Below are 14,574 nucleotides of genomic sequence, written 5' to 3' on the forward strand. Positions count from 1 at the left end.
TGATGCTTGTTATTTATTTATTTATTTTACGCGTCATATTCTGGTATTCGTATTGCTACAGCTCAGAACTGAAGACAGAGACAGTAATATTAGGACAAGTTAGAGTGAAAGGAGTATAAGAGAGTGTATGAGAGTTAGGTGGAGAGAGACGAGTAGTGGGAGACCGAGAATAATGAGGTGGAGGGATGCGGTGGAGAGGTATATGAACGATGCTGGTGTGAGTTGAAGGAGAGGCAGCCTGATGATGCATGACAGGGTAACATGGAGGCAGTTTGTTTGTGGTCACCCCTCCAGAGATTAGTTTTAGATATTAGAAAGAGCACCGAGATATAAATACATCCATAGTAGCGAGTCAATTGATTTTTCTTTTCTGTTGCTCTGTAAGGTCTTCTCGCAGCTTAACATAATCCTGGAGTTTTTCCTTGAATATATATCTTTATTAATCTATGCTACGTTCAGTGTAGGGTCGGACCTTACAGTCGGAGGGAGAGTGATAGCCAGAATTTACTACCATGCTGACGAGGTGCCAGTGGGAGATGGGTGTCAGTAGGAGGGATGATGCATATGAAAGTGGAGAAATATGAGGGAGAGTGAAAGGCAGAATTAACTACCACATGCTGGCAAAGTACATCTGGGAATGGGATGGGTGTGTAGGGAGTGTGATGTTTTTGAAAGTGGAAATATTGTAAAGTATTGGTTATGTTTATGTGTCAGAGTGTGTGTATGTCATTGGTAGAAGTAATATGGTGTGAATATATGTAAGTATATATTATCTTTATTGATAGACAGTGGGTGATTCTGTACTTAGGAAATAAGAGGCTTTACGAAATGTTGATATACATATTTAGACACCACGTTATGGAGATGGTTTGTGTAATATTATCCTACACACACACACACACACACACACACACACACACACACACACACACACACACACACACACACACACACACACACACACACACACACACACACACACACACACACAGCCTCTTCCCTTCAGTAGAGCTTCACCCATCTCAGGAGAAATCTCTAGACGCTGGCAGGAGTAGAGGAGACTTTCGACAACCCAGTTACCTGCAGTGTTCACACCTGAGCCAATTATAGTCATCAGGTTGTACCAGTTAAATAATGATAATAATAATAATAATAATAATAATAATAATAATAACAACAACAATGATAATAATAATAAGGTGTCATGATGTTGAATAAGTAAAGAATTTTCACATAAAACCATCACTGATATTATGCACCTGTACTGATGTGTTGATTTTACCTGTATGATATCTTAATTAGGAACTCAAAATGTGGCATGCAGGCTAATAAATCTGATCCCTGCTAGTCTTACATTAGTGACCGTCAAAAACTGAGGTCTTTAATTCTCCTTTGGTCTCATAGTTTTAAGATTAAGGACTAAATTAAGACGAAGTGTTGAAGGAGTCTGTATTATTTCTGTGTATTTTTTTTATGCAAGGAAGAATGAACCCAAGGCCATTTTTCCTGGATACCTCTATGACAGGTTTTCTTCATTTATTTATACAGTTTTCTTATCTTTTTTATTTTCATTACCTTTTTCCTGATGTTCTCTGCGTGTTCCTCTCCGCCAAATTCCTAACAGTAAGTGCTAGCAATACAATATACTAACACTATTTCATTTTTCAGAGAGAAGGAACCAAAGGCTGAACACCAACGCAAGATAGTCAAACAAGCAAGCCAACGTCAAGACCATGATGTACCTGGACACACAGCGTTAGAAAAATGGAGGTCGAAGGCAGGGGGAGATGCACACCAAGTAAGAATGCTCAAGAGATAGAATTTTGGCAATACAGGTGAGTGATTACAAGACACGTAGTATTTTTCCACATCATTTCATCAACTCCCCCACCTCTCTCTCTCTCTCTCTCTCTCTCTCTCTCTCTCTCTCTCTCTCTCTCTCTCTCTCTCTCTCTCTCTCTCCCACACATACACACACACACACACACACACACACACACACACACATACACACACACACGCACACACGCACACGCACACACACACACACACACACACACACACACACACACACACACACACACACACACACACACACACACACACACACACACACACACACACACATTACATTAACCCTTCCACTACAGTGAGGAGATGGAAGGAGCACTTTGAGGATTTGTTGAATGTAGAGGGTGACAACAATGCGAGTATAAGTGGTTGGGGAATGGCTGGGAGAAGGAGAGATGAGAGGAGGGAGGAAGAGATCAGTAGGGCGGAAGTAGTGGAAGCAATGAAGAAGATCAAGATGGGAAAGGCCCTAGGGATTGATGAAGTGTGTGGTGAAATGCGAGGTATGGGGGTGAGATTGTTGTGGAATGGATATGCAAGTTGTGTAGATTGGCTTGGGAAGAGGGAAGGGTTCCGGAGGACAGGAAATCAGGTATAATTGTTCCTTTATACAAAGGAAAAGGGGAGAGAGAAGTATGTGGTAACCATAGGGGTATTTGCCTTCTTAGTGTGACTGGTAAAATATATGGTAGAATACTCATTGATAGGGTTAGGCATATGACAGAGGAGCTAGTTGGAGGAGAACAAGGGGGATTTAGGAAGGGAAAACATAAGAACATAAGAAGAGAGGATAACTGCAGTAGGCCGGTTGGCCCATGCTAGGCAGCTCCTAGAAGAGTAACTGAACTACTAGAATGAGATAAAGATAGCAAAGAAGAAGGCTCTCCCCCGCCCTCCAAACCCTCCAGCCGAAGCCGGCAGGAAAAAGTCAGAAAGAACACCACGCCGTATAGAAAAACTGGCGTGGACATTTTACAGGAAAGTGTGAAAGGAGAATAGAGACTATCATAGTGTAACCTGAAAAGAAAAAATTTTTGAATTGGTATTGGTTATAATATTTTCTTTATTCTATATCCACCCCTTATTTGCCATATGCTTATCTAGCCTATGCTTGAAACTCTCAATGGAAGAGGCAGCAACTACTTTACTAGGTAGCTTATTCCATTCGTCTACTACTCTATTACCAAACCAATTTCTACCGATTTCCTTTCTGAAACGGAATTTTTCTAGTTTGAAACCATTATTTCTAGTTCTATCCTGTATGCTCACTTTAAGTACCTTGCTAATATCTCCCTTATTTATACCATTCATCCACTTAAACACCTCAATTAAGTCTCCCCTTACTCTACGCCTCTCTAGCGAATGCAGACTTAGTCTTTTCAGTCTGTCTTCATATGACAGGTTCCGGACGTCATGTATCATTTGTCATTCTTCTCTGTACATTTTCTAACGAATTAATATCCATTCTATAGTAAGGACACCAAAATTGTACTGCGTAGTCTAAATGTGGCCTTACTAATGCTAGATAAAGTTTCAGTATTACTTTAGATGATTTATTGCTCACGCTTCTCGAAATAAATCCTAGGACCCTACTTGCTTTATTTCTCGCATTAATACACTGTTGCCTTGGTTTAAGGTCGTTACTAATCATAACTCCTAGATCTCTCACGCATACCGATTTGCTAATTTCTTTGTTATCTAAGCTGTATTTAGTATCTCCAATGGTCTTGCCTACGTTAACTACTTTACATTTTTCAACGTTAAATTCCATTTGCCAAGTTTTAGACCATTTGGACAATGTATCGAGGTCTTTTTGTAAGTTATGGCAATCGTCAGTCGAGTTAATGATACGCCCTATTTTTGTATCGTCGGCAAATTTGCTGATGCTGCTATTGACTCCTAAGTCTAGATCATTTATATATATGATAAATAATAAGGGACCAAGTACTGAACCCTGTGGTACACCGCTAGTTACTAATCCCCAGTCCGACTTAGTTCCATTTATTAATACTCTCTGCTTTCGTCCTTTCAGCCAGGATTCTATCCATTTTAAGATATCACTGTCTATACCGTGTGCTCGAACCTTTCTAACTAACCTTTCGTGTGGGACCCTATCTAAAGCTTTACTAAAGTCCAGATAAATAACATCGTAAGCTTTATCGCTATCTACTGCCTCATAGACCTCCGAGTAGAATGACAACAAATTTGTGAGGCAGGATCGTCCTTGCCTGAATCCGTGCTGACTTTCGTTTATAAGATTAAATCTTTCTAAGTGTTCTCTAATCTTATTTGCCAAAATTGACTCTAACATTTTTCCTACTATTGACGTTAGACTTATCGGACGATAATTCGACGCAGCCGATTTATCACCCTTTTTAAAGATGGGCACTACGTTTGCGGTTTTCCACGCCTCTGGAACTTCTCCTGAACTTAAAGAGTCATTAAATAACGTTAAAAGTGGCTGACATAATTCTTCTTTGGTTTCTTTTATAATTTTTGCATATATATCGTCCGGACCTGGCGATTTTTGAGTTTTAACTTATTAATTTCTTTCAATACGTCCTCCTTACTAATGGTTATTTTACTAAGAATATTTTCCGTATTCTCATGGTAAATATTTGCTGCTTGAGGGACCAAGCTTAGATTTTCCTTGGTGAATACTGATATGAAATAATTATTTAGGATGGAGCACATTTCTTTATCTTCACTGGTAATGTCACCTGATTCTGTTCTGAGTGGTCCTATCCTATCTTTATTTTTCGTTCGGTACATTTGATAAAAACCCTTGGGGTTTTCTTTTGATTCACTAGCAACCTTAATTTCATAACTTCTCTTTGCTTTTCTTATCTCCCTCTTTACTTCTCTATTTAAAATCGTGTATCGGTTACGTAAGTGTTCCTCTCCACGTGTGTAGATCAGATAATTGTTCTAAGATGTTTAGTGGAGAAGTATCTAGAGAAGGGAAAGAAAGTGTATGCTGCCTTCATGGACTTGGAGATAGCTTATGACAGAATAGATAGGCAAGGTATGTGGAAGGTATTAAGAATATATGGGGTGGAGAGGAAATTGTTGAATGCTGTGAAGAGTATGTAAGAAGGAGCTAGGGCTACGGTGCGAATTGATGGTGAGCTGAGTGAATTTTTTTTATCTCAATGTGGGACTGAAACAGGGTTGTGTGATGTCTCCATGGCTGTTTAATATATTCATGGATGAGGTTGTGAAGGAGGTGCAAGGTAGGGCAGTGGATGTGGGGGTGGCTCTAATGAATGAGGGTGAGATTTGGAAGATTCCGGTGATGCTGTTTGCTGATGATACAGTACTGTTAAGTGAAGATGAATGGGAGTTGCAAGGTTTGGTGAATGAATTTGGGACAGTGTGTAGGAGGAGGAATCTGAAAGTTAATGTAAACAAAAGTACGACTTATTCTTTACCTTTTTGTTGTCTCTGTCCTCTTCTTCATCACTCGCTTCCCTCTCGCTGCCGCGTATCATCCTCTTTCTCTTCTCTCTTGTACTGATGACCTCCGTAAACCCGGTATCCATATCTTATTCTTCCTCGTTGTCACCCAAGAGGGCCTCCCTTCCCTCGTTCATGGCCATGGCACTAGCCATTTCAGGGGACGTTGGTTTTGTAGTGCATCCGATCAGTTTCAACTCAGTTGTTAAATTATTGTGTGATGAAGCGCTCTGGGAAGCACGTCTGCCTGCCGCGGAGGTCAAGGACAGAATGAAGAGGGTGTATGTAGGTGAAGTGGAGGGAGGGAGAGGGAGGGGTAGACCGAGGATGAGGTGGAGGGATGGAGTTGAGGGGTATATGAGGGGGGAGTGAGTTGGGGGGAGGGTAGTCAAATGGTGGGTGACAGAGCGACTTGGAGGCGTTTTGTCTGAGGCCACTCTTTGCGGGATTAGGGCGTCGGGCTATAGATAGATAGATAGATCTATCGGTGGATAAATCAGTAATTATATGGTGTCACGGTAGGGTCAGGCTCCATATTACCTCACCCTTACCAGCTTACTTCGGCATTTGTCAGGTTAATATACATAATACATTCACTGTTATGTCCATCCATCTCTCTCAATCTCCTCATCTCACCCTGTTTACTCCCCTCTCATCATCATCATCATCATCATCATCATCGTCATCATCATATTTCCCAGTTCTGTATTATATAACCATTTTTTTTTTTTTTTTTACATACTACATAAATGTAAGATGTGTTGTACTTCATGAATATAGGATATAGCTGTATGATAGGCCAGCCAGTTGCAAGTAATGGTGTGTGTGTGTGTGTGTGTGTGTGTGTGTGTGTGTGTGTGTGTGTGTGTGTAATTCACCGGGTCGGTCAGGATCACTTGATGGTCGTGATCGTCAGCTTTTACCCTCCCGGAAGGGAGCTGAGAGCTCATATAGTCCGATCTAAGGGCAAGGCTGTGACCACACACGCACACACCAGTCCCCTTGCTCAAGGGGGACAGTAACCACCCACTTCGTCAGTGAAACTTTTCGCAACGTGTGTGTGTGTGTATGTGTGTGTGTGTGTGTGTGTGTGTGTGTGTGTGTGTGTGTGTGTAAACTTAACCCATTAGCTGTGGTGGCTTCTCTTCAGTTAACATAAAATCGCTTACTGTATGCTGAAGTATATATACATATATATTTATTTTCCGGTCACAGCGTTCTTCTAGCACGTCATATACTGTTCAGTTCTGCCGAGTTGCTCTTAGCTGAACGTATCGATGTAACGTTAGCCAAAACAAAATACCGTCTTTGTAACTAATTCGCATCTTACAGTTTCATATCTAATCTCATTGTTCGTACATCACGATACTTTAGGCAGACAAGAAAATAATCAACCGAAATAGAAAACGCTAGTTACATGGATAACTGATATATTTTTCGTTCCTGGACTAGGCACATTTTACCCCTCTCCTATTCTATCCTACTTTAGCCTAAACCAACCCATCCTAACCTACTTTTCTCTGCCCTACACTACCCTACCCCAGCCTACCCTGCCCTAGCGTTCCCTACCCTATCCTACCGCTGAGGTCTCCTGTAGGGATACTCGTTCTTCGGTTTTTGTCAGGCTTAGGGAGGTGGAGGAGATTAAGGTGTTGGACATCCGTTCTGGGGACGGAGAGACTTACAACATCCCTTTGTCTTGTAAACTTTGGTCTACCCTTTCCCTGTCATGACACTTCTCCGGAGTCGATAATATTCCCCATGCAGTGCTGAGGTACCTGGATGATGAAGCAGTGTCCTTCCTCCTGAGTCTTATAAATAGAATTTGGAGAGATTCGTCCACTCCTGCTTCTTGGCGGGGGGCTGTTGTCCTACCGTTTCACAAGCCAGGTATTGCAGGTCACCATCTTGGTTTGCGTGGTAGGTTGCCTTTACTGATTATGGAATTTTTCCGTATTGGTGCCACCTTGTTTCCCTCATATCCTCAAGAGGAGGGAGTGCCTCAAACTAGTGTCCTTAGTGTCACCGTCTTTGCTAAAGTTCAGGAAGATTTTGTTGGCTCTGTTCCGGAGGGAGTGTCTGCCTCGCCGTATCCTCGCTATCCACATCCGTTTGGGTACAGGGTGAAGGCTGCCATGAGGGATGTGGATGTTCCAAACTTTCTTGTTTGTCCTGTGCGTGTACCAAGGATGGCTCCCTGGCTCCTCTCAGGGGTGCAACCGTGTGTTTACTTTCCTGAGAGAGGGGCCTTTCTTTCCTCACAGGCGGCTCTTTGCTATTTTTTTAGAACATGCTTCCTCTCACAGTGTCTCGATTCTCGTAGGTACTGATGGATTGAAATCCCGTGAGGGGACAGGCTTGGGTGTTATATTTCCCGATTTCATTCGTGGTAGGAGTCTTCCCCCCATCGTATCTACTTTTATCGCAGAACTTACTGCTATTTTACTCGCAGTCAAATTGATATTTAGCTTCCCTCCTGTTTGTTATACAGTTTTTAGCGACTCTGCCGATCTCCATTTTGTGTTTTCCCGTCCAATCCTCTTTTGTTGTCTACAGTGTTTTAGAATGGCTGTGCTTGCTAGGGACTGCTGTGTGGTTTTGTACCATTGTGGGCAATTAGCATGCTGACGCTCTGGCAAAGACTGCTGCCTCTCGCCCATCCTCACCTCTCCCCTGCCTCGCTCAGTGATATTCATCTAACCACTCACTGTTTGCTCCCACTGGCAGAGTAGGTGGGATGCGGTGGGGGCCAACAAAATGTGTAATATTTGTGGGTAAACGGGCCCCTTCATTTGCCGAGGTCTGAATGCAGGTGGGAGACGGCTTTATGCTGGCTCCGAATGGGCCATTCCTGGTTCTCTCATTGATTTTTAATGGAGGACTCTCCCCCTACTTTCTGTGTGGAATGCTTCGTCCCCCTGACTCTTCGGCTTTTGCTGATGGTGTCCACTGTTGGGCAATTGTGCCATCGTTACCTCTCTGAGCACCGGGCAGGAGAGGGATTGTAGTCTTCTGTTGGTACTTGGACAGGATGCTTGTTGTGGTGGAGGGGGAAACCTTTGCTTGGTGTAGGCAGCTGCACTACCGTGTAAAATTTAGTAATACAGTGGTTTTAGTGTTCTTTGTGTTTTAGTGTTTTTCTTGTTTTAATTATGAATTGTATTGTGTGTGTGTGTGTGTGTGTGTGTGTGTGTGTGTGTGTGTGTGTGTGTGTGTGTGTGTGTGTGTGTGTGTGTGTGTGTGTGTGTGTGTGTGTGTGTGTGTGTGTGTGTGTGTGTGTGTGTGTGTGTGTGTGTGTGTGTGTGTGTGTGTGTGTGTGTGTGTGTGTGTGTGTGTGTGTGTGTGTGTGTGTGTGTGTGTGTGTGTGTGTGTGTGTGTGTGTGTGTGTGTGTGTGTGTGTGTGTGTGTGTGTGTGTGTGTGTGTGTGTGTGTGTGTGTGTGTGTGTGTGTGTGTGTGTGTGTGTGTGTGTGTGTGTGTGTGTGTGTGTGTGTGTGTGTGTGTGTGTGTGTGTGTGTGTGTGTGTGTGTGTGTGTGTGTGTGTGTGTGTGTGTGTGTGTGTGTGTGTGTGTGTGTGTGTGTGTGTGTGTGTGTGTGTGTGTGTGTGTGTGTGTGTGTGTGTGTGTGTGTGTGTGTGTGTGTGTGTGTGTGTGTGTGTGTGTGTGTGTGTGTGTGTGTGTGTGTGTGTGTGTGTGTGTGTGTGTGTGTGTGTGTGTGTGTGTGTGTGTGTGTGTGTGTGTGTGTGTGTGTGTGTGTGTGTGTGTGTGTGTGTGTGTGTGTGTGTGTGTGTGTGTGTGTGTGTGTGTGTGTGTGTGTGTGTGTGTGTGTGTGTGTGTGTGTGTGTGTGTGTGTGTGTGTGTGTGTGTGTGTGTGTGTGTGTGTGTGTGTGTGTGTGTGTGTGTGTGTGTGTGTGTGTGTGTGTGTGTGTGTGTGTGTGTGTGTGTGTGTGTGTGTGTGTGTGTGTGTGTGTGTGTGTGTGTGTGTGTGTGTGTGTGTGTGTGTGTGTGTGTGTGTGTGTGTGTGTGTGTGTGTGTGTGTGTGTGTGTGTGTGTGTGTGTGTGTGTGTGTGTGTGTGTGTGTGTGTGTGTGTGTGTGTGTGTGTGTGTGTGTGTGTGTGTGTGTGTGTGTGTGTGTGTGTGTGTGTGTGTGTGTGTGTGTGTGTGTGTGTGTGTGTGTGTGTGTGTGTGTGTGTGTGTGTGTGTGTGTGTGTGTGTGTGTGTGTGTGTGTGTGTGTGTGTGTGTGTGTGTGTGTGTGTGTGTGTGTGTGTGTGTGTGTGTGTGTGTGTGTGTGTGTGTGTGTGTGTGTGTGTGTGTGTGTGTGTGTGTGTGTGTGTGTGTGTGTGTGTGTGTGTGTGTGTGTGTGTGTGTGTGTGTGTGTTTCATCTTTTCGAGTGCTTTTATTCTCGTTGTCGTCCGGCGGCATATGACCCTGGTTGTTGTATCGCCAGATTTTATTGTATATACTTATTCAATTCAATTTACCCTACCCTACTCTTCTCAACCCTACACTAGCCTACCTCAGCCTACCCTACCCTACCCTGCCATTGCCGACCCAACTCTACCCTACTTTAACCTACCCTCCCCTGTACAGCCCTTTCACCACTACATTACTTTTCCTGTTTTCTTCTCTCTACCTTCGGATGATTTTCTTGACCTCTACAGTAGAGAGAAATTTCGAACTGGAAGGGTTAAATACTGCCATCATCAACCCCATCTCTATCAGGGGATCTCCTAAGCTGAATAAAATCATGCGGTCAGCTAGGACAATGTAAATAAGTTGTTCTCGGCTTGAAAGATTAAATGATTCTGTCCCGTCATCCTAAGAGGGTTTTCTTAAGCTGTAGGATATCGTCAGAAGCTAGCAAAGAGTAAAAGTGACATCCGCAAACCGAGAGCTCTGCGTCCAGCGCTCCGCGGTTCAAGTCCCAGAGGTGGACAGATGTTTTGACATGTAGACGTTACCAGGGCGTAGCTTGGTGGCCTACCCTTTAATATTCTGGACTAATGGTGGTCTAGCCTCGTGCACCTGCGCTCCACCTTATTAAAAAAAAAAAAAAAAAAAAGGAAAGCCAAGGGTCATGAATGAACTAAAGGACTGAACTAAGCGGAGAAGAACAAAAATCGTAGAGAAGATCGCCCCAAATTTAATGAGACAGTGTAGTATAACTGAGTGAAATAGGCGTTGGATATGACGGAACTAAACGGCAGTTATACCCACCTCTCTTCTGTGCCCTACACTACCCTGATTCAGCCTACCCTACCCTACCCAGCCCTTCACTACCCTACCCAGTCCACCACCACCCAGCCCTATCTTACCCTGCCATAACCTATCCTACCCTCCCAAACGCAACTCGACCCATCCCTACCCCTTACTGCCAAAACCAACCCAGTCCTACTCCACCCTGCCAAACCCGACCAATCCTTTCCCACCCTGCCAAAAAACCGACCCAATCTTACCCCACCCTGCCAAAACCGACCCCATCCTACTTCACCCGGCCAAAACCGACCCAATCCTACCCTACCTTGCCATAACCGACCCATCCCTACCCTACTCTGCTAAAACCAACCCAATTCTACCCCACCTTGCCAAATGCGACCCAATCCTTGCCCACCCTGACAAAACCGACCCACACCTACCCTACCCTGTCCAAACCGACCCAATCCTACCTCACCCTTCCAAAACCGACCCAATCCTACCCCACCCTGCCAAAACCGATCCAGTCCTACCCCACTCTACCAAAACCGAGCAAACCCTACCCCACCCTACCAAAATCAACTCAATTCTACTCCACTCTGCCAAGACTGACCTAATCATACCCCACCCTGCCAAAACCGACCCAATCCTGCCCCACCCTGCCAAAACCAACCGAAACCTAACCAATACTCTGCCAAAACCGACTCAACCCTTCCTCACCCTGACAAAACCGACCCATACCTATCCCACCCAGCCAAAACTGAGCCACTCCTATCCCACCCTGCCAACTCTGACCCAATCCTACCCCACCATGCCAAAACCGACCCATTTCTACCCCACCCTGCCAAGACCGACCCATCCCTACCCCACCCTGCCAAAACCGACCCGATCTTACCCTACCCTGTCATATCCGACCCAATCCGACCCCATCCTGCCAAGACCGACCCGATCTTACCCCACCCTACCAAGACCGACCCATTCCTACCCCACCCTGCCAAGACCGACCCGTCCTTACCCCACCCTGCCAAGACCGACCCGTCCCTTCCCCACCCTGCCAAGACCGACCCATCCCTACCCCACCCTGCCATAACCGACCCAATCCTACCCCACCCTGCAAAAACCATCCAAGTCCTACCCCACCCTGCCAAAACTATCCCAGTCCTACCTCACCCTGCCAAAACTATCCCAGTCCTACCTCACCCTGCCAAAACCGACCCAACCCTACCCCACCCTGGCATAACCGACCCAACCCTACCCTGCCCTAACCAAACCAATCTTATTTAACTCATTTTTCACTCTAACACTTTCTTCAGTTTTCTTCATTCTTTCTGCAGACGTTTTTCTTCAGCTCTGGAGAGGAATTTTGAATTTGAGGGGTTAGATACAGCCAGCATCAACCCCTTCTCTGTCAGGGGATCTCCTAAGTTGAATAAAATCGTGCAGTCAGCTAGGACAAAGTAAATAAATCGTTCTTGGTCTGAAGGGTTACATGATTCTGTCCCGTCATCCTAAGAGGCTTTTCTGAAGCTTTAGGATATCGTCAGAAGCTAGCAAAGTGTAAAAGTGACATCCGCGACCGGGAGCTCTGCGTCCAGCGCTCCGCAGTTCAAGTCCCAGAGGTGGACAGATGTTTTAACGTGTAGACGTTACCAGGGCGTAGTTTGGTGGCCTACCCTTAAATATTCTGGACTAATGGTGGTCAAGCCTCGTGCACCTGCGCTCCACCACATAAAAAAAATAAAAATAAAAAGGAAAGCCAAGGGTCATGAATGAACTAAAGGACTGAACTAAGTGGGGAAGAACAAAAATCGTAGAGAAGATCGCCCCAAATTTGATGAGACAGTGTAGTATAACTGAGTGAAATAGGCGTTGGATATGACGGAACTATTATGATTTGTACTTATAATATGGAGTCCTAACACCCTGTCCAAACCGACCCAATCCTACCTCACCCTGCAAAAACCGACCCAATCCTACCCCACCCTGCCAAAACCGACCCAATCAAACCCCACTCTGCCAAAACCGACCAAATCCTAACCCACGCTACCAAAACCTATTCTATACTCTGTCATAACCGACACAATCCTACCTCACCCTGACAAAACTGACCCAGTCCTACCCCACCCTGCCAAAACCGATCCAACCCTACCCCACCATGCCAAAACCGACCCAACCTTACCCCACCCTGCCCAAAAAAACTCAATCCTACTCCACCCGACCAAAACCGACCCAACCCTACCCCACCATGCCAAAACCGATCCAACCCTACCCCACCCTGCCCCAAAAAACTCAATCCTACCCCACCCGGCCAAAACCGACCCAACGCTACCCCACCCTGCCAAAACCGAACCATTCCTACCACACACTGCCATAACCGACCCAGTCCTACCACACCCTGCCAAAACCGGCCCAATCCTACGCCGCCCTGCCAAAACTAACCCAACCTTACCCCACCCGGCCATAACCGACCCAACGCTACCCCACCCTGCCACAACCGTCCCATCCCTACCCTACCTTAACCAAACCAGTCTTATCTAACTCATTGTCCACATTAACACTATTTTCCATATTCATCTTTCTTCCTCCAGACGATTTTCTTCAACTCTGGAGAGAAATTTCGTACTGGAGGGGTTAGATACAGTCACCATCAATCCCCTCACTACGAGGGGATCTCCTAAGCTGAATAAAATCGTCCGGTTACCTAGAATAAAGTAACTAAGCCATTCTCTGTCTGAAGGGGTTATTGTGACTGTCCCATCATCCCGAGAGGGTTTCTTTAAGCTCCAGGAAATCGTCTAAAGGTACCAAAGTGTATACATGACGTCAGCACTTGTTCTAGGCGCCACAGATCGAGTCCCGAAGGTGAACAAAGGTTTTTATATCATATAGACGTTTTATATTTTATATTTTGCAACTTTCAGAGGCATTTACTCAGCTTTAGGAGTCTTATGGATAGGCTCAATCAAACGTATCGAACCTCCCATGTTAGAAAAAATAGCTTACAGAAATGCGTCCTCGTACTGAAGGGGCGGAATGGACAGATCGAGTGACTAAGATATTGAATTATGTATATGACTGGTTTTGATGTTATTTCTATTATTATTATTATTATTTCAGGCAAATGTTCCAGGCTTCTAGACTGGCTGACTAGCGAATATTATTAAGTCTCCCGTGGCTCCGTGCTCCTTCCACTCAAGAGCCTGCACTTCACGCATTCCACGCACAAGATGGCATCACCGCTGCATTCCTGCGAAGACGAGAGGTCAAGAGGACGACACTTGCTTTTTGTTTGTTTGTTTACTGTAATTGCTTAAAGTTGTGATCCCTCCAACTTGAATGCTCAGTTGTAACTATAGATAACTAGAATACGATGCTAGTCACGAAGAAGGGCTATGAAAAGATACAGAGCTCGTAGTATTGGCTGGATGAATCACTCTTGCGTGATAATCAAAGACGGTGAATAAAACCCACACTTGTAGACGAAGAATATAATTACCAAACAGTTTCGGTGGACACTGCCACCATCTTCAGTGGTCAAGATAGTGAGAGGGAGTGACATACTGATTATACAAGGGTTCCTTTTTATGCCTGTGTGTGTGTGAAAGGGTGGGGTAAAGGTGAGGTGGGGTGGGGTAGATTGTAAGCGGGGATTAACCCAAGGGGGATTTTGGGGGGGATATTACCGGACAGGTCAGGTGTAATTCCTATCTGACCTTACCTGTGTCGTAGCAGGAAGGGTGGGGTAAAGGTGAGGTGGGGTGGGGTAGATTATGGCGGGGATTAACCCAAGGGGCGTTTGGGGGGGACATTACCGGACAGGTCATGTGTGATTCCTATCTGACCTTACCTGTGTCGTAGCAGGAAGAGACATGTCCCTTCCTGCTACGACACAGGTAAGGTCAGATAGGAATTACACCTGACCTGTCCGGTAATGTCCCCCCCAAAATCCCCATTGTTTTAATCCCCGCTTACAATCTACCCCACCCCACCTCACCTTTACCCCACCCTTCCACACACACACAGGCATAAAAAGGAACCCTTGTAGTGTCAGTATGTCACTCCCTCTCACTATCTT

Source organism: Coenobita brevimanus, chromosome 43 (assembly GCF_032717465.1).
Source record: "Coenobita brevimanus isolate Jiangsu-jjx chromosome 43, ASM3271746v2, whole genome shotgun sequence".
In the NCBI taxonomy this organism is placed as follows: domain Eukaryota; kingdom Metazoa; phylum Arthropoda; class Malacostraca; order Decapoda; family Coenobitidae; genus Coenobita; species Coenobita brevimanus.